At 36.2% G+C, this 27,408-nt stretch overlaps 1 pseudogene; it reads right to left on the bottom strand.

Annotated features, from left to right (window-relative positions):
- Positions 1 to 284: 284 nt before the first annotated feature.
- LOC125823533 (pumilio homolog 1-like) lies at positions 285 to 27,082 on the bottom strand (annotated as a pseudogene).
- Positions 27,083 to 27,408: the final 326 nt, after the last annotated feature.

The following is a 27,408-nucleotide window of genomic DNA, read 5'->3' as shown; positions in this document are numbered from 1 at the left end:
GTCACGAACAGACTTCTACAGTTTAACTTTTACACCCCTTGTACAGTTACTTTTATCTCATCGACAGTGGCATCAGGTATGTTTAACATCTGAGCCCTCAACTAATGGCTAACCCAACTCTACGTATACACCTCGAACTAATAATGTACAACTCAAGTACTACAAACATTTTTATTTTTGAAGATGCTCCATGGTAACAGATAGAGCCAAAGCTAGACAACAGAACAAAGACGAGGACACTCGACCTAGCCTCAGTTAGCTGTACAATTTCCTTCCTATGCCATCTAAGTAGAATACGAAGCCAGAAAGCTGATCCTCCTCTCTGCAAAACATGCAACACCTAGTTAGAAATGCACTTCCACTCTGGGCACTTTGTGACCATAGACAAATTTAATATTTAGTGCAAAGTTCCAGAATTGATGGTGGGGGAGGGATGGGGAAGGCAGCTTCATCAAGTTCAAACTAGAGTATAGCAAAACTAACATAGACAAAAAGAAGATATTGAGTGAACTATGGAAGAAATATTGATACCATAAAATGAGATGTCAGTATAACAAAATATAGACAGGTAAAGACTTGACTTATCATAAGGCGAGAAGGGAGGCAAAAGAAAGAATACCTCCAGCAGCAACTAGTTTCTCTACACGGGCAACTATGTGCTTTCCATAGGTATATTTCTTCAGAGCATTTAAATGAACTTTGATTCGGTTGAGAATTAGTTCAAGTTGCTGGTCATCACAGTTCTCCAGCACTTTTTGTACAACATAGTTTGCAAACTGATCTTTCATCAACACCTGCACATAAATCATACATAAACGAGCACCCTATCAACACCAGCAAGATACTTTTCCTACTGCCTGAAGTTGAAAGACAGTTTCTCACAAATACCCTCTCCCATCAACAAAAAGAATTTGACAGTACAAGCTGAAATTATGTAATTTTCAGCATGAATCTAGAAATCAATTCCTACTTCTTGAATAAATATCACATACTTAGAAACTATATACAAAGTATTATAATTCACAATTTTTTGCAAGTAAAGATATTATAAAATGTTTTTAAAGAAATCATAATTGAACATAATAAGAAGTTATTTGACTCCCTAAATATTAATTGTCATTTAACATAAGGAAATTGAGTATCCATGTCCAAGAAGTATGCCTGATAAGTTCTTAAAAATAAAATTTTCAATACATAGGATAAGAAAGGAAAACTGGCATAAATTGATAACTTGCAAAATCTTCACCAGAACCATATTTGATGGAAGAAATGTGGTTTTCAAAGTAGCTATCCTCCATTTCTCCACTTCAAGCAGCTTTTTTTTTCCATTGTTCATTTAGGGGTCGTTGGTTGGTGAACAAGTTATACTGGAAACCAGAACCATACAAGTCACTAGAAACAATAATCGACTTTAACCATCCCTATAGGTGCATGCAACATTCATCATTAAATGACTACTCATTGACAATGAAATTTAAGCGAAAATCAATCTATGAACTTTCTCACAACAACGAAGATGCAATTTTATCACCAACAAACTTATGTTCATGCATCACAGACAGAAACTCTCATTTCACAAAGAAACACACCATGTTTTTCCAGACAGAAACTCTCATTTCACAAAGAAATACCCCATTTTTTCCAGATAGAAACTCTCATTTCACAAAGAAATACACCATGTTTTTCCAGAATACCATAAGCTTGGCAATCAAGTAATTCTCCACTAATGTAGGCATTCTCATGTTAAAATCATGTAGGACTTGCACGGGTGTATTTTGTGGTAAGGGTGTTTGTAGAATCTGAAAATAATAAGCCAAATTCCCCTCTCTTTTTCACTTCTTTTTTTTGGGCAACTTTCGCCTTCTTTTGAAAATACATCCAACAACTTCCGTTACTTTTCAACACATGGCTAAATTCAGTTGCCTCTCTTTCCTTTTTTTTGTCATAAATCAATTCTCTACACTTTCGCTTATAATTCCAATTAAGAGAGTGACACACGGGGGATTAGACAGGAGGGCTGTATCGGCTAATAAAAAAAATAGATTATTATAAGGCTCAAATTGGTTAACTAGGGATACTTATCATGAATGGTTGGTGAATTTAGGCTAGAAGGTTAATCAAAGAAAGCCTACAATCATATTCTTCCTCAAAAAGTCCTAGAATTTTGCCTCAAAAACTACCATGTCAAGTTCTAAATTTTTTCAAACATGAGTACACATCTAGATATTCTCACCACACAATATTCAAGGATTGATAATGCCTCAACTTCACATGCCAACAAGTGTGCAAATTTCGAAAAATAAAACGAGCAACACAACATCTAGATAGGAATCAATCAATTTATGCTACGACTCTTATCCTAAAAAAAACGTCTGATTCAAAACAAATACGACAATGGTAAAAGAATAAGAGAAAAATCCCATAGAATTACAATAAAGAAATTACTTTAGCAAGAAAAACTCTTTTTTTTTTTATTTACAACTCCTTCACCCCCTACACTTAAGCTATGACATGTCCCCATGACATAAAGAAATTGCAAAAGTAAAGAAAACTTCCCTGACTCTCTTCAATCAGTGTCACAAAAATGTAGGGGTCTATTGTGCATGCTCGGCCAAGCGCGTGTAACCAAGCCATGATCTTTTTATTCGATTTGCCCGTGTTAACAAAGAGTTCATCTAGCTTCCTATGCATATTAGCCATCGAAGATTGTATCTCAGTTACTTGTGTTTCAAGGGAGTGGAATCGTTCCTCCCATGACAGTCCCATTGTATCCTGAGTGATAGGGCAACTCTTCCACTTCATCAGAGTCATCCTTGCTGGCTCTCTTACTTCTATTCCAATTGACGTTCTATCAACTCTAAACTTTGGACCAGCCATAAGAGTAACATCTGACTTGTTGAATTTAACAGCGGAAAGTCAACATAGCCTTATGATAAGAGCTAGAAAAAAATAAGCATACTTGGGAGAAGTGGTTTTTTCTAACATCTCTTCTTCAATTAATAAGCCAGGCATGATAAACAATTTTTTCATCAAACAAAAGATAAGGGCCGCTCTAAAACCATGTACCTCAGTTGTATTTGTGGAGGGAAGAATATGGCTAGAGATTATATGCAACCAACACTTTGCCTTGGTGTTCAAACTCTTAGAGTGGATTTTGTGGTTCACCTTTCAACCACTGCACTGGTTGTCCTGATGCACAGATAACCTCTGCGAACATGTTCCATTGGTAAGGCTCTTTTTAGTTTCTTGTATGTATTATATATGCATCACGTGTCGTTTCACTAAATCCTGGGAGGTTATAGGTGTGTTCAATGGCTTCTTGTGCAAAATTTACCTCCTTCCCCCATACCATACAAACAAGATACTCATGTTCAGGCAAGTCACATAAACTTCCACAACTATTCAAAAAGAATTTCCCACTAGCGACGCATGATCTCCAACTAAGCCAGATCTGGCATTTGCCTATCAAGGAACCCCTATCAACTCCTTTTTCGTCTGTGGCTTTTTGAATGATTTCACTTTTAAAGTGTTGTTGAGCTTCCCAAGAAACAAATCTGGTTGCATCAAATGACTTCAACAGTTCCGGCTCTTTTCCTTTTGAAGATTTTGAACCTCGAAGAACTTGCTTTTGTGTTTGGAACAACCCCTAAATATTTTTTGCTTTCTTAGATTTTCCATTTTGTTGAGTGTCCTGCCAATAATAATCCAATCAATATAATCTTGACATTCCAATCTTAACAATGTGCACCAAAAATCATAAATTGTGATTGCTTTTTTCTTTTCTTTTTTTTTCTAAGTTTTCTTCTCTTTTTCTTTCATTGAGACATTTTTATCAAATACGTTGTGTGCATCCATGTTGTTACTTCAATTGTAACAAAATGAGTATAATCTACACCCAACAATCAAGTAGACAACAATATTGACATTCTTATGCAACTTAGTTCATCAAACCATTCAAAACAAATACATACAATTCTTCTTTGTTTCAAGGTTCTTTAATCAACATAAAGTTTGTGCAAGAAGAATTGTATGTATTTGTTTTGAATAGTTTAATGAACTAAGTTGTATAACAATGTCAATATTGTTGTCTACTTGATTGTTGGGTGTAGATTATACTCATTTTGTTGCAATTGAAGCAACAACATGGATGCACACAAGGTACTTGATAAAATGTCTAAATAAAAGAAAAGGAGAAGAAAAACTTTTTAGAAAAAATAGAAGAAGAAAAAGGCAATCGCATATCATGATTTTTGGTGCACATTGTTAAGATTGGAATGTCAAGATTATATTTATTGGATTATTTTTCTAATTGACAGGACACTCAACAAAATGGAAAATCCAAGAAAGCAAAAAATGTAGGGGTTGTTCCAAGCACAAAGGCAAGTTCTTCGACAAGGAAAGATTTAGCATCTTCAAAAGAAAAAGAGTCGAAATCGTTGAAGTCATTTGATGCAACCAGATTTGTTTCTTGGGAAGATCAACAACGGTTTAAAAGTGAAATCATTCAGAAAAGTCATAGTCAAGAAAGGAGTTGATAGGGGTTCCTTGATAGGCGAATTCAACAAGGTTTACTAGGACAATGTGCATCGCCAATGGGAAGATCTATTTGAGCAACCCAAGGAGGCTAATATGACAGTTGTGATGAAATTCTATGCAACATGAGCATCTTGCTTATATGGTACGGGGGAAGAGATAAATTTTGCACAAGAAGTCATTGAACGTACCTATAACCTCCCAGTGGACACGTGATGCATATCATAAGACATACAAGAAAGAGCTTTACCAATGGAACATGTCCACCGAGGTTATCTGTGCATCAGTACAGCCAGTGCAGTGGTAGAAGGTGAACCACAAATTCTACTCTAAGATTTTGAACACTAAGGCAAAGTGTTGGTAGCATATAATCACTAGACAAATCCTTCCCTCCACCAATACAACTGAGGTACACGGTTTTAGAGCAGCCCTTATCTTTTGTTTAATGAAAAAATTGCTCATCATGTCTGGCATATTAATTGAAGAATAGATGTTAGAAAAAGTCACCTATCCCAAGTATGGTTATTTCTTTCCGGCTCTTATCACAAGGCTATGTCAACTTTCCGGTGTTAAATTCAAGAAGTCACATGTTACTCTTATGGCTGATCCAAAGTTTAGAGTTGATAGCAAGCAAGGATGACTCTGATGAAGTGGAAGAGTTGCCCGATCATGTAGTGCCACCTGCTCAAGGCACTCAGGATTCAATGGAACGGTCATGGGAGGAGCGATTCCACTCCCTTAAAACTCAAGTAACTGAGATACAATCTTTGATGGTTGATATGCATACGAAGATGGATGAACTCATTGTTAACACGTCAGATAAAAAGATCATAGCTTAGTTACGCATGTTTGGCCGAGTATGCACAATGGACCCCAACATTGTTTCTGACACTGATTGAAGAAAGTCAGGGAAGTTTCCTTTACTTTTGTAGTTTCTTTATGCCATGGGACATGTCATAGCTTAAGTGTGGGGGTGAAGGAGTTGTAAGTAAAAAAAAAAAAAGAGTTTTTCTTGCGAGGGTAACTTCTTTATTGTACCTCTATGGGTTTCTTGCCTGATTCTTATGTCATAATCATCTTTGTTTTGAATCAGACTTTTTTAGGATAAGAGTCATAACATAATTGTTGAACAAGTGCTAGAGGTAGATATTGACTAATTTCTATCTAGATGTTGTGTTGCTTGTTTTATTTTTGAAATTTACACACTTGTTGGCATGTGAAGATGAAGCATTATCAATCCTTGAGTATTGTGTGGTGAAAATATCTAGATGTGTACTCATGCCTTGAAGAATCTAGAACTCAGCATGGTAGTTTTTTAGGCAAAATTCTAGGACTTTTTGAGAAAAATATGATTGTAGGCTTCCTTTGATTAACCAACTACTGGCCTAAATTCACCAAACGTTCATGACAAGTATCCCTAGTCAACCAATTTGAGCCTTATAATAATCTATTTTCTTTGATTAGCCGATACAGCTCTCCAGTCTAATCTCTCGTGTGTCACTCTCTTAATTGGAATTATAAGAGGAAGTGTAGAGAATTGAATTATGAAAAAAAAGAAAGAGAGTTGAATCTAGCCATGTGTTGAAAAGTACCGAAAGTTGTTGGATGTGTTTTCAAAAGAAAGCAAAGGTTGCCAAAAGAAAAAAAAAGAGAAAAAGTGGGTGATGTGACTTACTATTTTTCAGATTCTACAAACACCCTTTTTCCACAAAATACACCCGTGCAAGTCTTACATGATTTTAACTTGAGAAGGCATACATTAGTGGAGAGTTACTCGATTGTCAAGCCTATGGTATTCTGAAAAAACATGAATATATTTCTTTGTGAGAGTATATGAAATGAGAGTTTCTGTCTATGATGCATGAACATAAGTTTGTTGGTGATAAAATTGCATCTTCATTGTTGTGAGAAAGTTCATAGATTGATTTTCGCTTAAATTTCATCATCAATGAGTAGTCATTTAACAATAAATGTTGCATGTACCTATAAGGATGGTTGGAATCAATTACTGTTTCTAGTGATTTGTGCGTTAAAGTCTAGAGGGGATCAAGTTTGTTCTAATTTGCTCGGGATGAGCAAAAACTCAAGTGAGGGTATTTGATGGGCAATGGAGATGATTTTAGACAAATTTTAAATATGAATTTTGCAATTAATGGTCTGCTTTTCATATGTGTAGGGTTGCTAATTCAAGTATTGAACATGATTAGTGAAAAGGGCCAACAAGAATGCTAAGGGAATTAAAAATAAGGAACAAAAGCAAACATTTGCAGGTTGTTGCACTTCCCCGCGCTCGGACTCCTACCGCGCACCCACGGGGCAAGTTTTGTTGTTGTTGTCCTTCCTCTTGCTCAGGCTCCCAACGGCGCGCCCGCGCGGCGTGGAGGCATGCACACATTAAAAGAAGGGTGCTTTTGGAATTTCACGAGGGACCATATGCTATATGATGTTGGAACTTGCTCCAAGGCTATATGATGTTGGAACTTGCTCTAAGGCTGAAGTATAAAGAAAAGGCTAGGTTACGAAGGAGAGAAGAAGGAACACTCGATACACTACTTAAATCCAAACTAGGAGTTGAGATTTAGAGTTTGGTTGCTATGCTTCTATTACATCTTTGTTCTTAGTAAACTTATTCTCCTCCATGGAGTAGATTCTTAGATGGTATTTGACAAACATGTTGACTTGTTGTATTGATTAGTATGTTGGGATTTTGATTTTCGTTCTTATCTTTGAACTTATTATGGGAGCTTTAATTAAATTGCAACTATGTTCATTATCTTATGGGAAAAAGGTCAAATATACCCCCGAACTTTCAAAAATGGTACATATATATCCTCCGTTATACTTTTGGGTCATACATACCCTCACTGTCATAATTTTGGATCATATATACCCTTTGATTAAACGGAAAAGCACGTGGCATGATCTCAAATATTTGCCCTATTTTATTTTATTTTTTATCCAAAATTTAACTTTTTTAATCCAAAATTTAATTTTTTTTATCCAATTTTTTTTTAAAAAAAATCCATTCATTCACTTGGCTGATTTCTTTGATCTCCATTATCAATACATCTAATTTCAACACCGATCCAACACCCATTTCCAATTAATCACTATTGGCAAGATCCTTCCCAAATTTTGATGTCAATAATTCAACACCGATTTATTTTCAAGGTCTCTAGATTTCCATCACTCCCCCTCCCATAAATCTCAGATCAATGGTGAAGGTATGCAATTTCAAGCTCTGCAGATCTGCAATTTTCAAGCTTTGTAGACCAAAATATGTATGAGAAAAATTCAACACTCACAATTCAAAAACAAAAAAAGTGAGCAGATCAAACTACTCAAATCTAAGCACCAAAAGAACAGAGAATGGAATTTTATCCTTCACAAATGTAATCAAAACTTAAGCAATTAGATCTTCCAGAAAGTGTTTTCCGAAATACACCATAAACCCTAAATCTCAACCACGTTAGGAAAACAAATCAACCAAAAGTTCGATCTTTGGCTAAGAAACAGATACGAGCCCTAACTGATTATTTAATTTTCTTTCCTTATGGATGAGAGATCAATTAAAATTATATATAAAAATGTGAAATGTGTCGAAGATTGAGAGAATTTTCCGGTGATACTGTGACATTTCTGGTGCCGCCGGTGAGAGAGAGGAAAAAACAGAATATGAACTTGGAGAGAGAAAGAGAAGAGAGAGATTAAATTTTAGATAAAAAATAAAATAAAATAAAATAGGGCAAATATTGAGATCATGCCACGTGTTTTTCCGTTTGATCAAAGGGTATATATGATCCAAAATTATGACGGTAAGGGTATGTATGGCCCAAAAGTATAATGAAGGATATATACATACCATTTTCGAAAGTTCGGGGGTATATTTGACCTTTTTCCCTTATCTTATTTAATCGAAAGAGGAATATCTTATGAATATTATTGCATAATCTTGTGTGGGTTTGAATCAATATATCTTCTCTAAAGTAATTAAAAGAGCTTGTTGATGATTGTTGATTGAATCACACGGAAAAATAGTCGATAGACATTACTTCCTTAAGAATAATCCATAACATGTTCTTACATATTAGGATCACTGTGTTATAATTAGTTTATTTCTTTAACTTGAGATTTACTCGGAAGAGAAATCTAACTCTTAATGATACTCTAATCAACTATCAAATTCGAGAGAATCGATAGAACTTTAGATGTGATCAATGAACATGGTCAAATCACGACTATCATTATGCACTTGTTTCGTCTTTTACCCAACCAATTGTTTTAAATTGTCATTTAGTCTATAAATGTGGTTCATAACCACAACCAACTCTCTTCTTTTGATCACCTGAATAATAGTTAGCAAGATTTGGTTGAATTATTATTTGCACCAATCCATGTGGAGACGATCTTTATACTATACTTAGTGCTAAACTTATAGGGCTCGTTGTGTGAGGGATTAAAAATAATAGTGATGGGATAAAAAAAAATTATCTTGTTTGGTTGTCATGTTTGGGATAACTTATCCCACCATTTATATCATAGTGATGGGATAAGTTATCCCATATACATGGTGGGACAAGTTATCCCAGGATAACTTAACCTCAGGATAAGTTATCCTGAGATAACTTGTTTCCAACCAAACAACCCCATAGTGTTTGTGCTCATCACAACCCAACCCACACCATAGGAAAAGCCCAAGCTGCGCATTTACCCGATTTCACTAGTTAAGGACAAATGCTTGTGACAAGAAGCATTTGTTCACAGAAAATCATCTACATTAAAGCTCAGGCCACCTAAAAAGAGAAATTATATCTGAGTAGATCATGTTTATATTAGACAGCCAAAAGTACAGAGAACTCTAAGTAAACACGTGCATACCACTAGTGAAGGAAGAATCTGAAAACTAACAGACCTGAAGAGGACCATTTTCATCGTCAGAGCCAAGCATCTCATCTACCAATGTCTGGCGTTCTTCACGAGTTCCAAAGGTTAAACACGTCTCCACAACATTTGAGGCAAATTTCTGCTGGCTCATCTGAACTATCTGCCCCATCAGCTTATTAATTATAGAAGTGCGCTCCTCTGGCTTTCCATGTTCCAAGACGTGCTATTACAAAAACAAATCTACAGGAGTAGTCAAACATCTAAGCTAAGACACTATAAAAGAATAAATTCCTCTACCCAACCCCCAAAATAGGGAGAGCTGAGGACCTCGGCCTGATTCTTATCAACTGTACAACATTGAGACATGAGAATGCATGAAGATTTGCTAAGAATGAGAAATGCATCAAATTTATGAATAAAAATTGTACGCCAATCCACATGGGAATTTAAATAAACGTTAACATCAATTTTCATTTATCTGTCCCATTGAGAGACAAATGAAAAGTCCTTAAATATAAAGAATGGTGGTACATCAGAGGCCTTCTCCACAATGCACTATCTAACAAATGAAAAAATTAAACACCAAAAGTTCATGTACCAATCTTTTTCAAAAAAGAAAAGAGAAACCAGTATGGAAAAGAAGATGATGGTTTTAAGTTTTAATAGATTAGTGCACATCTTCAGGTAAATTACCATTCTCTTGAAACATCCCATTGGTAATTAGCTATGGAGGTTGAGATATGCAGCAGACCTGAACGACATAATTGCCATATTGATCTTGTGCCAGCATGCAAATAGATTGCAAAATCTTCTTCATCACAATGTTCTGTGTTTCAGGATTATGGCAATGTTCCAAGACTCTCTGTCATGAGAAAGTAAATCAGAAGTAAAGATCATCCCCCAGACACTAAATACCAAAGAAAAACAAAAAATTTACAGGCAATTCAGTCTGACCTGTATGACCCGACATCCATATGGATGGGTGGACAATGTCACAACTTGATCATAAAATGTGGAAACGACAAACTGGATGGCATCCTCTGGAATGCATTCAATACACTTCTGGATAACATGATTCCCATTTTGATCTCTAACGCAACGCATAGCATGACCATCAAGCTCTGTGACCATTTTGGTTTGCTGATCCAGATCAACAACCTCTACTGCCTGAAATATTCAAGAAGGCATAAGAACAGAGAGAACGTCAGATATTTCACAGTGATGTGTCATAGAAGAAATCCTTACAACAGTATGATGCATAGAATATGTATATATTGGATTATAAATTTGCCAATTTCCATTAGTTGAGACACTAGGTATTATTCAGACCTAAGCCCAATCAATATATTCATGATACAGAATCAACAGTTCTATAGCAATGCAATTAGAGACAGGAAACAAGGCCACTCCATCGAAAAGCCTTGGATACCAGTGAACCCTAAAAGTCAAATTTACGCAACATTTCCGTATAATAATTTATTTTTTTTAAAATGATCACTTTCATTTCATAATTTAAAATCATTCCTTTCATATTAGACCAAGATGGTATCAACTTTCCAACCTTACAAAGGATATGCCTTATCTAAATACATAAATAAGCTCAGATGGTTCCCATTTACTTGGGAGAGTGAATTTTGGCATACTAAGACAAGAACTTTGCATAATATTTGAGAAAGGAAGTGGTTATGTCATAACAGTCCGATCATAGTAAACAAGGCAAAATTTTGGATGTTTAGCTCCTAATCACATAGTATGTCCATTTTTAACAAGGACAAGAAGCAACTAATATGGCTTCCAGGGAGACAATCTGCCATAGGAATAAGATAGCCCCAGTAATTTAGCTTCTGAAGAAATGAGATTCCACTTTATGTGATAGGATAATAGCCAAGTTGCAAGGGTATAAACTTTTTCCACAGCTCTAGCAATACGTAGCCAATTTTGCAACATAATTCTCTTCAAAACGAATTAACTATTTCCCCAGTAATAGCTATGGTGATCCTCTAGCATGTTTCCATGGAAAAAATACTACATTTTTAAAAATAAATAAGAAGGGAAGGAAATATGCAGAGAAGGGAAAAGACAAGAACACTAGAAGAACATCAGAAACCAGTGATGTGAAATTGAAACAACACAGCAACGCCTTTCATTTGTTGAATTACTGGAGTTTCCAAAGGAAGGCCTATTTTAACATCAGTTTGTGATTCAACTTCTCAACTAACGTTACTTGCTAAATTACCATACATACACCAGCAGAAAACAAGACTAGTAGCCTGTTTTCCAAGTTTTTGGGAAGCTAACAACACACCTTTTTTGTTCAAAAAAGAAAACTTTTTTGAGACTTGAGGTGTCTGGCCAAAATAGAAACGTGCTCTTGAGCAACATAAACAATTTATTTTACTTATGGGATGAAGATACAAACTCTATCTACTTGCAAAGACGCAGAAGCAGAAAATTAATTTCACAAGACAAAAATATATGTACCATAAATTTATAATTACCAAACTATCCTTTATTAATTAAACCTTTTCCATTTATTTTTTTTTTGTTCCTACCACTCCTTACCCGTCTCCTTCTCATCATCCTCTTTGGAATAGTCTCTCAACTATAAATGCGATCTCCTTTTCCTTTATCTTTCTACCATTTCTCCTCTCCTCTTTGAAATAGAGAAGGTAGAAACAAAAAATTAAAAAAAATCAAGACAAAAATATTCTTATACTATAGATAAAAGGGAGTTGCTCGGATGGTGAGCACCCCTAACTTCCAACCCGAAGGTTGTGAGTTCCAGTCACCATGGGAGCAAAAAGGGTAGAAGCTCCTAGGGAGTGGTTTAAATATGTATATATATATATATATATATATATAATCTTACTATAAATTTTTGTTTACCAAACTATTCCTTATTAATTTAAGTACAATTTTAATTCTTACTATATATATTCTTACTATAATTGTTTGTCTATTTCTAATGATTGGAAATAATAAAATATTTTTAATTTATTTCTATTTTAAATAATATTAATTGTAAAATGAACCTTGATACTACCCTTTTTCATAATTTGACACGCAAAAGCACTCTTTGAAAAGATTGGTCAAACATAATCTGCTTATCAAATAAAGAAAAAGCACTTCTCTGATGAATTGGTCAAACACAAACGGCTACCCTCAAAAAGTACTTTTCTGAAGTTATTCTGATAAAAACGCTACTAAACATAAGCAATTTCTGGCAGTGTGGCCAAACAGGCTCTTAACAGGACACATAAGGATCAGGCGATAAAAATCATCCTGAATGACACTACACATCATACATTATCGTAAATTATAAAGTGTAACAAATCCAGATTATAAAGAGTATGAAAGACGGTATGGCAATCAATTTATGAACAGATATAATTACTAACACAATTAATACCTTCTGAACCACTCGGCAACCATACATTTGAAGAGAAAGTGTTAGCACATGCCCATTGAGCTGGTCAGCTAGTTCTCTAATCTGAGATGCACTTCCATGTTCAAAAAGCTGAAAAAGTGAAAAAGAAAGAAAAAAAGAGAACAAAGAAGATCATGTTTCTGATTCCTTATGAATCAGAGCATTTTGCTCACAAAGTAAAGACAAGATACACCAAATATTGACTTGGGCTAACAAGCACATCCAAAATGATTGTGAAAAAAAAAACATATCTGCACGAACACACCTTTTGGATCACATAATTACTGAACACATCAGTCATCAATGAGAGAGCTTGGGGCATAATTTCACGGAAAACCATGTTCTTCTCCTCTGTGGTAGCAGTCTCCAATTTTTGTTGAATGAACCTGCTTCCATACTGGTCCACACTAATAACAGAAGGCTTTTAATCAACTTATAAACTTATATAAGTCCAGATGAAATGGAAGGAAAGAAGTATTAGACACTAAATTCACCTGAACTACACAACATGGCCTTCAATCTCCGACAACTCAAAACACTTACTTTTGTTGCTCTTAACCTCATCCAATAATGAAGAAGCAAAGCATTCTCCCAAGTTAGAAGCAGGGTCAGAATCCCAAGCTCCCATTACACCAGATAAGTTCCTCATTCCTAAAGGAAAATGTACATACCTTTCCCCATACCTCACATAACTATCAGGTCCAAAGGGAGAATTTTGAAGAGATGCACTAGCCAAAGGACTTCCAGGATACGACATATTAACACCAAGACCTAGATTACCATAGTAACTGTGAGAAATATATACGAAAAATATTATTGAATTGTGTATCTAAATAGTTACATTGAGACCCTATTTATAGACACTACATTGGAATCCTTTTCCAACTAGGATTCCTATTCCTATTCCTATTCTTATTTCTATTCTAAGTAGGAAATACTTATTTCTATTCTAACACTCCCCCTCAAGCTGGTGCATACAAATCATATGTACCTAGCTTGTTACAGATGTAATTACTACGAGGACATGTGAGGGACTAAGACGACACAAATGCATAATGGGGTGATGATAGACGATGATAACTTAAGAAGGTATAATGTGGGTTAGTATTTCGAGTGGATCGTATACCTTTTTGAAGTGCAAGCGGTTGGCTAGGAGGAGGCAAGTCCGCAGTAGGAGCAGGGTCCGGCACATGACATGAATCATCTGGGACTAGGGTTGGACGTGGACGGCGATGATAAGTTAGTAGTGGTGGCACTACAACTGGAGATGTAGAAGTAACCGTAGATTCCTCAAAGGTTGGCACAGGTAAAACCTGAGGTATGGGTAAGACCATAGAGACATCAGGATGATCAGAAGATGTATAGTAAGGCTGAGACTCAAAAAATGTAACATCAGCGGACATAAGGTATCGATGAAGATCATGTGAATAACAACGATACCCTTTTTGGACTCGAGAGTAACCAAGAAAGACACATTTGAGGGCACGAGGAGCTAATTTATCTTTTCCTGGGGCTAAGTTATGAACAAAGCATGTGCTCCCAAAGACACGAGGAGGGATAGGATAGAGATGTGACTGAGGAAACAGTATGGAATGGGGAACCTGATTCTGAATAGAAGAAGAGGGCATCTATTTATCAAATAACAAGACGTAAGAACTGCATCTCCCCAAAAACGCAGTGGAACATTGGATTCAAGGAGAAGAGTACGAGCGGTCTCAATAAGATGCCGATTTTTTCTTTCAGCTACACCATTTTGTTGAGGGGTGTATGGACAAGTAGTCTGGTGAATAATGCCTTGGTGAATCATAAACTCCTGAAATTGGGAGGATAAGTATTCTAAGGCATTATCACTACGAAAAGTACGAATAGAAACACCAAACTGATTTTGTATTTCAGCAAAGAAACTTTTGAAAATAGAAAATAACTCAGAACGATCTTTCATTAAGAAAACCCAAGTACATTTTGAATAATCATCAATGAAACTAACAAAATAACGAAATCCTAAGGTGGAACTGACTCTACTAGGACCCCAAATATCATAATGAACTAATGAAAAAATAGACTCTGAACGACCCTCAGTACTACGAGAAAACGTAGCACGAGTGTGTTTCCCAAGTTGACACGACTCACAATCTAATGTGGATAAACTAGACAAACTAGGCACCATCTTTTGCAGTTTGGATAGACTCGGATGTCCCAAACGTTTGTGAATTAGATCTGGGGAATCTGTAACGGAGCATGCTGCTAAGGAATTTGAAGAGGTAAGATAGTAAAGGCCTTGTGATTCATGTCCTGTTCCAATCATCTGTCCCGTACTGCGGTCCTGCATGAGAAAAAAATCATCGAAAAAAGTTATGCTACAATGTAGGGCTTTCGTCAAACGACTAACAGATGCTAGATTAAAGGGAGAACCAGGGACATAAAGAACAGAGTCTAGGGTGACAGAAGATAGGGGTTTGGCTTTTCCAACCCCTTTTGGTTTTGTTTGGATCCCATTGGCTAAAGTAATAGCTGGAAGAGATTGTGAATAAATAATATCAGATAAAAGTGATTTATTACCAGAGATATGATCAGAAGCCCCAGAGTCCATGACCCATGTTCCAAGAGTACTAGATTGCGACACACAAGCAAAAGAATTACCCGCAACAGAGACATCAGGTTGTGCAACCGAAACTACTTGTGGAGACGTTCGCTTATTTGCACGATACTGATGGAACTCATCATATTCTGTTTGGGCAATATGAGCATTATTGGATGGTTGATTAGGTTGAGCACCATATGCTACTGGTGGAGATGTCTGTTTACTTGCGCGATTTCGAAGGAACTCATTATATTCCTTTAGAACAATAGGATCATAACTGGGTGGTGGACCATGCAAAATATAACATATATCACGAGTGTGTCCAGGCTTATGACAATGACTACACTTGGATCGAGGTTTCCCAAAACGCCCTCCCCCTCGCCGATTCTCCATAGATTGATATGTACGCTTTTCAAAGGTTTGAGATGCGAGAATAGATGAGTCAACAATGGGTGATGAAACTACCTTGTGACTGGGAGGTGCCGCAAGACGAAGGAGACGAGAGAATAATTCATCGATTGTAGGAACTGTAGGGCTAGCTAAAATCTGATCACGTACAGAATCATGATCAGGAGGAAGTCCAGCAAGAGTAAGAACTAGAAACAATGTTTGTCTGTGTTCTTGTTGTTTTTCCACGTTCGTAGTAACTGGCATTAATGTGTCAAATTCCTCCATGGCTGCCTGTACCTGTCCCAAGTAAGTAGACATATCAGATTCTTGTTTCTTTAAGTTGGTCAATCGAGATATCACATCATAGAATCGAGATATGTCATTAGTGTATAAAGCACGAGCCTTTTCCCAAACTGCATAACACGTCTGGAATGGGCGAAACAAGGGCATCAACTTGGAATCAATAGAACGCCATAGGAGACTACATAATTGAGCATCTACTTTCTCCCATTGTGCTTTGGCTTTTGCATCTTCCTCACTAGTCTTTGCCTTTACATCTACCTCATAAGCCTTGTTCGTTAAGTGATCTTGGACACCTTGACCCTTGCACCAAAGCTCAACCGAGGAAGCCCAAGATAAATAGTTTGAACTTCCCAATAAAAGTTCTGAAGTGATTATAGGGCTAGAACTTCCAATCCCCATATTTTTGGAACCAAAAACATCACACCCAAAAGACATTATGCTAAATTTGTCTCGGAAAATTCAAATCTCGAAGAAAAGTCGCCGGAAACTGCCTGGAAATAGCCGGAACCCTAATTCCGGCGATCGGATCTGGTCAAAAACAGTATGGGCCTGGTCGGAATGGCTGGACGACCCCAACTGTCAAAAAAAAGCTCAAAAAATATGCACAGAAAATCCCTCACGCGCCGGCGCGTGAGACAGATCTCGCCGGAAACTACCACCTCCGATCGGCGCGTGAGAGCGCGTGGGGTGGTGTTTTCCGGTGGTTTTGGCTGGGTTTTGGTCGCGGGGGCTTTCCGAGCCTCGTGGTGGTGTTGGTTTTCGCACAACACCCACAGAAAGAAAAAAGAATAACAAAATCAGACCCAACAGTCACCGGTAATTGACATAGACATACGGTGACTTGTTTGTTCTCACCAATGCTCTGATACCATGTGAGAAATATATACGAAAAATATTATTGAATTGTGTATCTAAATAGTTACATTGAGACCCTATTTATAGACACTACATTGGAATCCTTTTCCAACTAGGATTCCTATTCCTATTCCTATTCTTATTTCTATTCTAAGTAGGAAATACTTATTTCTATTCTAACAGTAACCATTATTAAAGCCACAAGATTTTCCAAGACGAGAAAAATCATACTGTGATTTTTGAGACGCAAGCAGCGCCTCAATATATGCTTTCTGAATCTCAAGCAAATCCATGTATGAATTGCCAAGAGATTCCCTGTTAACCGTTGGGTCATTGACAGCTGATAGCTGAGCAGCAAGATACTCGGCTGATCTCAAGTACTGAAGGTGCATGGGATCCATCTGACACAATTGCACTGAACCACCCAAGGTCTGATTACCAAGTCTATTAATGTTCTGTAATTCAGCTGCGACAGCCAACAGATTAGGACCCAAATTCAGGCCTCCTCCAATTGCTCTAGGGTCAATTCTACAGGCACCCATTGCTGCCCCAGCAGCAATATTTTCAAATAATGAAGGAAAATTACCACCACCAAGTTGGTTTTCCGACATTGACAGTGATGAAGGGTTCATACCATAACCTCCTAAAACATATGGAGACAACATTGAATTAGGACTATCAACAGTTGGATAGTACGATGGTGAACTTCCTCCACTACTGAGAGTTGGGGTAGAAGGCCCTATCAAGTATGAAGCAGCAGAGGAACATGCAGATTTATGAAACTGAACTGATTCAGACTTGTTTAAATAGGAATGCTGTTTTATAGGATTTTGATCCTTCTGCAAATGAAAGAGGTTCCGGTGATAGTCAATCTCATTATGAATTTGAGTGTTTTGATGCTTCCATTCTCCTCCCGTAGCATTCACTGACAAACCCATGCCAGAAAATGCAGTTACCAGATCAGTGTACTCCCCAATATTAGATGAAATGTTCTCTGATGTGTTTGGGACATCTAGGTTTCTTTTGTCTAGTGAGCTTATCCTTCCTCCACCAGTAGAAGGAAAATGAAGACTAGGAGCTCTAGCTACAAGCTGAGGGTCAGGGTTGGTACTTTGTGACAATGATGCACCCAAAGCAGAAGCAGAAGATTGAGAGCCTGATGTGTTGACTTTTTGGAGTGTAGATGTGCCTTGAATCTTTGCATGAGAATGTACTGCATCCAAAGATGTCAACTCATGATGGAGATGAGCAAATTGGGACTCAGAAGGATCAACAACATCACCAAATGCACGGCTAGCTGGACGAGAAGAATGCCTCGAAGTAGATGTTGTGTGACTCATACCACCCTACATTTCCAAAGAAGTCTCAGAACAATATGCCCACAGCCCTTTAAATGAAGTCACCAGAAAGAAAAAAGAACTTGTGCAACAAGCTGAATATAGGAAGAATAAAACGAAACAACTTGCAAGCACACTAAAAAGTAATCATAAGAACTAGGTAAATTGTAAACCAAAATAAATGATAAAACAAACTTTTACAGGTGTACCACGACATTAAGCAGTGCTGGTGAAAAAAGGAAAAGGGCAATTGTTGGCATCGGTATGAGGTTTCTCAAGGTACATCGAAAATGTCACTAACAATGACATGAATTGTGAATAGCAAACTCGGACAGACCGCAGTCACCAAAATAAATGATAATACAATCTTTTACAGGTGTACCATGACATTGAGCAGTGCTGGTGAAAAAAGGAAAAGGACAATTTTGGCATCGGTATGAGGAGCAAATTGTCTATTAGGAAATGGGGAAATCGAATGAGTGAAAGTGTTTGGATTCTCTTCCCAACACGTGTCTGACACACAACATTCCCAACTTGAAAAATATGATGATTAACTCTCATAAGTCATACCCAAGCATATGCTGTCCCGTTGAACAAGCTAGAGCAACCAAATACTAGGACAGATTTAAAATTATGAAGTCCACAAAGTGTACAAAGGCACCAGAGAAAGGATTACACATTTGCAGAAACCCTTTTGACCAATTTCCTCGAGATCAAGAAAAATAATTTATTGTGGATATGTTGCCTGAAAGAGTCCAAGATACCTCAGGCTACAAATGTGATACTCCAACTCAATAAAGAATTGTTTTTGCAAGAAATGACAACTATAGAGACATAATAAAAATAGAAAGTCAATTCAACAGATTTCAGAAATGACAAGTAGACACAATACACAATTCTCAACAGCAATTAACCGACATGCGCTTGATCCTCGGACCACCAATTTTTGAGTGGATAAAATCCAAGAGTGAACGTTTTAACTATATATACCTTCTTTTTCCTTTTCTCCTTTTGAGTCCAAGGTATCCAAAACGCACGGGTGGAAAAACTTCACACATTATAAAATACTAATGAACACACTTTGACAATCAAGGAAAAGCTTTGAAAAAAGCAATTATGACATATATATAATTAATTAAGTAACAATTCCGAACGGGAAAACCAAGCCAATACATGAATACAAATAGTAATATTACGGACAAGCAATATCCAAAAATGCAGACATAACAAGCATGTTACTACAATATCAAAGAATCGTCTTCCATATGCAGAAAGGGATATTAACAGAAAGCATTCAACAACCTCTATAAACAGGAATAACATTTCAAAGTTACTAAACAGGCACAACAAATTAGATAACAAATTGATTAGAAACGTAAAGCTAACAAACCAAACCAATACTTCAAACATCTTATTGTATTTTCCATTTCTCTTGCACCTGAATCATCTCATCAACAATCTTCTGCTGGGTTCCTAATCCAAGCCCACGTAACCCAATAAGTCCATCTCGACCCCATTCCTTCTCGTCCTCAATTCCAATATCTCCATCTTCAACATCAACTCCTAACTGCATCGAAAAAAATGATTTATGATCCGCTCCCTTGTCATCTTGATTAAATTTCCTGTTATCTCCAATACCCCCTAATGCCACAGCATTAGTAGCTCCGGCACCTTGCAGTCGCTGAAGAGGGGGCGGAAGGCGAGGGTTAAGGTTGACGTTGGAGTAGTAGTAAGCAATGTAGGCTGAATCAGACCTCAATTCCTCTTCTGAAAGACAACCAAAATCAGAAGCAATGCAACTGAAAGTGCTAAGTGATCCTTCAACTGTGGGAGAAGTAGAATCAGTTGGGAACATGCTAAGCACTCTCTCTCGATCAATCTCCTGTTGCTGCCTCCTAAATTCGTTGGTTCCTTGTAGCATTCCGACGTTTGAATAACTATCAGTAATCATTGCACCTCCAAAACTGCAAAACGCTCATAACTTTTTAGCAGCATCACACAATTTTAGTTGATCATCAAACGGAGAAGGATGAAGTCATTGTTTCAGAGAAAGCTCCACGGGGAAGTGCACTCTAACAGTGAAGGAAGAAAATGAGGACTGATAAACAGTAGTGTACCGTTTGATCAACAGATGGACGGCTCAGATTGAGAGTTTTACTTCTTACGGTAAGGCATCGGTTTAGGGTTTTATTTCACGATTTTGGATGTAAATTATTAGTTTTCTAGTCTAGCGGCATGCATAAATGTATAAATTAAATGTCTAGATGATCTCTCCATTGTTTGGTCAAACACACGTGCAGATCTTTAAAAAAAAAATTAAATTTTATTTTGGCACTCCAACTAAATTTTATTCCATTTTAATTCTTTAATTTCAATTTTTATGTTTCATTTTGACATTTCTAAGTGATATGGCAGAGTGTATGCATCACACTCAGGGGCGGAGCTACAGTAGTCGATGGGGGTTCGGCCGAACCCACTGACTTTTCCATAGACCCTATATTTGTATTAAATTCTGAAGTAAAATGTATATATATTTCTTGCGAACCCATAATAACACTGAGGCGTTTGGCCCAATGGTCACTGCATACCCAGCGAAATCATTCGTCCGCGCGGGATGTCTGTTCGAATCCTGGTAGCCCCAGTCTTTTTGGATAATTAAAAAAATAATTGTTAAATGAAAAAAAAACAAAGAAAAATAGTATTTGTATCGTACTCTGAAACTACAATATCTGACTATTGATTTCTACTCACATTCAAAAAGTTTAACTCATTTTTTTTTCAAAAGTTAGAGTTCTAACTTTTATTGTTGATCTAATTGTTGTTATCCAACATCTAGTCTCCGGTGTGTACTCTTATCTCTCCCTTTTTTTTTTCCTTATTTGTTTGCTTTGACATTGTACAATTAGTTATTCAAAAATTGATTTTTAATCTTTGATTCTAGGGTTATCCAACATATTGATAATTGATTATATTATATTAATTGTTGTTTGCTTTTTAAAATTTTAACTTTTGACGGCATTAATGGTTCAAGATGATAGTGAAACTAGTAAAATATTTATTTTAGGTACCAAAATATTAATGCTGAATTTAATAATTTTAATCTCACTTAGAACAATATTGAAGATTATACTAAAAATGTTCAAAATTTTAATTTAAAAAAATATTTATCTTTCATTAAAAATGACTTGCAAAGCATAATGGACGATGACTTTTTAAATGATTGTTTAGTTTGTTATATAGAAGATGAATTGTTTGAAAGTGTACCTAATGATGTGATCATTGATCGTTTTCAAAATATGACAACTCGTCGAATGCAATTGTAATTATAATGCTTATATATATATAATGTTTAAGTATTTTGTCATTTTTAGTGAATTAGATACTTGTATTTGTTCGTTAATTTGATGATTGTTACTTTAGGTTAAGATCGTTGTTCTTTTTAAAAATTTAGAACCCACTGACATGAAATCCTGGTGCCGCCTCTGATCACACTTTCTCTAAGAGAGTGAAATACAAAAAAAAAAAAAAAAATTTAAAAAGTAATAAAAGATTAACCCTTCAACTCTATTTTTTTAATGTACCATTTAAACACAAAATACTAATTTTATGATTTCTTCATTTCTATATATGCTCTTCAACTGCAATTTTGCATTTTAAAAATCATTGTTCATCCGTTAGTTATTGTAAAAAATTCAAATTGATGGATGATCATTGATTATTTTTTTAAAAAGTAACAATTTCTTTTTGAGAGTTTCTCTATATTTTTGCGTGAAAAATAACCGACGAAAGTGTGTCAATTTTCTTTCCTAAGAAAATCAATGACAACCTAACAAAGTCTATCGAGTTTCAACATTTTTTTATAGTGTTATTAATTAGCAATGAACATGAGTTTTTCTTTACTTGTATTTAGTTGAATGAAAAATTAGAAAACTGGTATTTGAGTTAGTCCAAATAGATTAGAGATGAAAAAAATATGTGGTGTTATTTAATTTAATTAATTGTTTTAAAAAGAAAATCAACACACTTTTGCTGATTATTTTTCACACAATAATGTACAAAAACTCTAGAAAAAAAAATTGACGATAAAAAGTTTCTTCATTTTTATTTATGTTCTTCATTTCCACTTTTTCATTTTAAAAATCAACGTCATATCTTTTTTTTTTTAAAAAAAATAATGGATGAACATCAAATTTTTTTAGAGTTTCTGTACATTATTGTGTGAAAAATAATCGATAAAAGTGTGTTGATTTTCTTTTTAAAATAATTAATTAAATCAAATAACACCACATTTTTTTTCATATCTAATCTATTTGGATTAACTCAAATACCAGCTTTCTAATTTTTTTCTTCAACTAAATACGAGTAAAAAAAAAACTCATGTTCATTGATAATTAATAACACTATAAAAAAAATGTTGAAACACGATAGACTTCGTTGGGTTGTCATTGATTTTCTTAAGAAAGAAAATCGACGCACTTTCGTCGGTTATTTTTACACGCAAAAATACAGGGAAACTCTCAAAAAGAAATTGTTACTTTTTTAACAAAAAATCAATGATCATCCGTCAATTTGAATTATTTACAATAACTAATGGATGAACGACGATTTTTAAAATGCAAAATTATAGTTGAAGAGCATATATAGAAATAAAGAAATTGTAAAATTAGTATTTTGTTTTTAAATAGTACATAAAAAAATAGAGTTGAAGGGTTAATCTTTTATTATTTTTTAATTTTTTTTTGTATTTTACTCTCTTAGAGAAAGTGTGATGCATACACTTTGCCACATCACTTAGAGGTGCCAAAATGAAACATAAAAATTGGAGTTAAAGGGTTAAAATGGAACAAAGTTGAGTTGGAGTGCAAAAATGAAATTTAGGGACAAGTTTAAGGGTCTACATATGTGTTTTGCCCCATTGTTTTAACAAAAAATTATTCAACATATTGCCAAGTTCAATATATTTAATAAATTTTCATTAAAAAAATACACAAAAAAATATAGTAAATAAAATTTTGAATTGTCTTTGTTGATCATTGTATTTTCAAGGGGGAGGTACACTATGCGCGGGTGTCCAATTGATCACCCTTTGTCCATGTCACAACCCGAGTCTACACCCTGGGCGGGACTGGCACTCGAGAACCATTGTTGGCCCCAAGCAAACCCTTGGTCTGGCTTACCTACTCAGTGGAAGACTTAAACACAAGAAATAGTCTCAAATAAGGAACTTATGAAATAACTTAGAATGTCTTAAAAGAAACATTCAAACTAGCCAAGATGGCAACATAAGTCTTATAGCAAAACATCTTAAATCCAAGACTAAATGACTCATATCTAACTGTCTATGAAGCCTCTAAATACTAAAAGGGATGTCGGGACAAGACCCCCGATCATCCTAATAACTGACTAACAAAGCAATAAAAAGGGAATCCTCCGGAAGCAAGGAGGCTCACCAACTAACTATGAATGCTCAACTAGGTCAACGAGGCGCTGAATGTTGATCCTGGTTACCTGTATCTGCAACATTAAAAGATGCAGGCCAAAAGGCATCAGTACATTGAATTTACGAGCATGCAAGGAGAAAACTAAAGATGACATAAGCTTGAAAGGAATCTGAAAAGAACACTTACCTTAGCTTTACTCAACTCATGGATACTCAACTCAAATGAAAAGTAAAACAACAATAAAGGTGCATTTTATACAAAGCATTTAAAACAGTAGGTGACAACTCAATGTTTAAAGAAATACAACAACAACTCAGTTTACATATAAAGTAATATAATACTGTGGAGTTTCTCTAATTGACAACCATCACTATGAGCTAAAGTGATGATACAATGTTGTAACGACCCGAGCCCATACCCTGGAAGTTACACGGCGTACTTGACACCAAAGGGTCTCGTCCAAGCCTCTTAGAATTCATAACATTCGATATATAGAAAAAGTGTGGAATTTACAACTTTTCTTTAAATCCATACGATCAAAACTTTATTAAAAACATTTGAAACAACGGAAGTCTATCATCTCACATGGACATCTAAAACAATATCTTGAAACAAAAGTAGGGTCACGACCGTTTACAATAGAAAGTCTAACATATGTCTATTACATGAAAGAAAGAAACATCAAAAGTACTTGTCCTCGATCTATAAGGGCATACCACTTGGCCTTGGAGAAATCACAATCCAAGCCCTTGAACTAGAGAGAAAGTAACTCACTTGCCGGAACCTACACTTGTAGTAAAATAAGAGAAATATGGGTTAGCACACAAAAATGTACGAAGTATGATGACCATGCAAAAATCATGCTTTAAATGGACATTTTGGTTGGAAACCATGCATTATGCCACTTTTTAGAAATATCATGTACATTAGTTTAAGAGACATAAAATACAAGTATAATCATCGTACAAGTCATAGTCATCACATGTAAACATTCACTTTAAGTAACCCTAAGCTACACTTGTGCAATGTAAAAATAGCATCCCATACTACTATCCTTACTAAGTGCCACTTTGAGGCCATCTTTGATGAACTTACCATTTCATACTTATCTTCAATCAATACTCATGCATAAGGAACACATTCAATTCATAAGTCATAATAAGGGAAAATAACTCATAATACAACCCAAGTATAATATGAATCATCACATTAGACATTTAAGTCAACATTCTTCATTAGCTTCATTAAGAGTACTTTCATACATTAGTCATTAAGACATTAGAAAACTCACTATAGCCCTCTCAAAGTCTACTCGTGCAATGCATGGATGACATCCCATACTACAACCCACACTTCATAGAACTTCTCAAGAAACCATAATGCACATCTCACATGATGGGAATAAGCATTAACCGACATAGACCAGGAGAGCAAACCATGGAATCCGGTGTCATATAACCCCACACTGAAGAAAAGTGTCCTACTTGCCTAAGGTAGAACTAGGTACATTTAGCTTAGGTGGATCAACTAGCTAGACCTATGTGGGCACATAATTATGAGATAAGGAAGATGATCATTGAAACCCGACCTAAACATCGGGAGAGTTTCCATCTAACCAAATCCACTCGGTGCTTAGCCTACATTCCCATAGAGTATTTCATTACTTTAACATTATTACACATGAGAGGGTGCCATTGGCCTACCGACCCAAGGTACATTCATTAACACATGTAAGGGTGCCATAAGCCTATCGATTCAAGGTAAATTAGGAAAGCTCATTGAATCCTCATAAAAGGGTGCCATAAGCCTACCGATTCAAGGTTCATCATAACATTCATGGAAGGGTGCCATAAGCCTACCGATCCCAAAGTTCATTAACATCATTAATGGAAGGGTGTCATAAGCCTATAGATACCAATGTTCATTATTAACATGTGTGGAAGGGTGACATTATTCTACCGATCCAAGATTTAACAATCAACAATACATTCATTTATACAAGAAAATGATGCATAAGGCTACCAATTCAAGATATACATTACCATGAAGAACCATTCACATTCCATCATCAATATTCATACGGGTAAAATTGATAAATAGCCTTTCAATAATAACACAATTACATTCAAGACATGATCACATTAACTTCATTATATTCACACCTATACCCAAGACATCATGATAATACTCAATTCCTCATACTATGCCCTTCAAGGCCATGAATCACAAATCACCAACACACCAAAAATTTACTACAATTAAGGCATGGATAATGATACAATTCAATATACTAAAGCAATTTAGACAATTTCCATTCACATGCTTTCATAATCAACAAACCCACTTCATAAAGGCACAATTTAGGAATTGAGGAAATTTATGGGTTCTTAGAGTATTTTCATCATAAATCATCAATTAAACACTAATTCAATCATAATTTGCCATTAATTAACCTTTGAAAACGTTTGAAGAAGGAACTCATGAGTTAGAGTAAAAACCCTAGCTTTTGAGAAACTTGATAACTTTCAAATTTACTTTTGAATGACTCTAGGGATGAAAGCTACCCCTAGATGAAGGATCACCATACCTTGCTTGTGAATCCCCAAGAAATTTGAGGAAGAAGACCTTGAATCCGCAACCCTAGCTCCCACTTCTTCTTCTTCTTCTTTTTTAGGAACTTCTAGAGAGGGAAATATTGAGAGGGAAGAACTCTTTTATTTTGATTTGGGTTTTGGAGAAATAAGGAGTAAATGAAGTGTTTTGGGACTTAAAACTATATATACTAGTGATATAAAACATTTAAAAACGACCCCACACATTAATTAATTAAAACGAAATTACTCAAAAGCCCTCAACTTAGGCAGCCCCATCAGGAACCACGCCCATGTGGACGGGTCGTGAAGGGGACCATGGCTCGTGGTGGTGCCTGTGGTCCCTTAGGCAGTAGCCTCCTCAACTTGCCAAGTCTCCTTTAAGGCCAAGGCATGACCACAAAACCTCCCACGATCCGTGGTCAAGACCACGAGTTGTGGTTGAGGTTGTGGTCTTGAGGCAGTGTCAAGGCCTTGGAGCCTTGCCTCTCTTAAGCCTAAGTGTTCTTCACGATCACCTCCCATGGCTTGTCAAGGGTAGCACGGCCCGTGGTGGCGCCCGTGGTCCCTTGACCAGTAGCTCACTCAACATCTTCCAACTCCCACAAGGCCAAGGCAACCCCACAAGCCTTCCTATGGCCCGTGGTCATGACCATGAGCCGTGAAGTGGCTCGTGAAGGGGAGCCTTGGCTTGGCACCTTTCTAGGGCACACTGTCATGCCAACCACGGGTGGCACCATGACTTGTGCTGGCCACCACGGGTCGTGAAGACCCTCGTGGTCATGGTAGGCAGTGGCTAGGCCTAGATTTAGGCAGCCTTGGTCCCCTAACCATGGCCTTCACCCAAAACCCTTAGCCCTTGCCCTTAACCCTTGACGTTACCCCTCATGTTTAGGCTCTAGTTCAACCTATCATTTTCTGAGTCGTTACATTATCTCCCCCTTAGGAACACTCGTCCTCGAATGACACTTTCAACACATTAAGGGATAACGACTCAAGACTAGCAGCCCAACAAGCATGACACATAAATATAATGCACAAAATCATAGAAGGAAACATCAACTCC

The sequence above is a fragment of the Solanum verrucosum genome, unplaced genomic scaffold (genome assembly GCF_900185275.1).
Source record: "Solanum verrucosum unplaced genomic scaffold, falcon-dt-bn FXZP01000299.1, whole genome shotgun sequence".
In the NCBI taxonomy this organism is placed as follows: domain Eukaryota; kingdom Viridiplantae; phylum Streptophyta; class Magnoliopsida; order Solanales; family Solanaceae; genus Solanum; species Solanum verrucosum.
The sequence above is the reverse complement of the archived record's forward strand: the minus strand, read 5'-3'. Positions and strand labels throughout refer to the sequence as shown.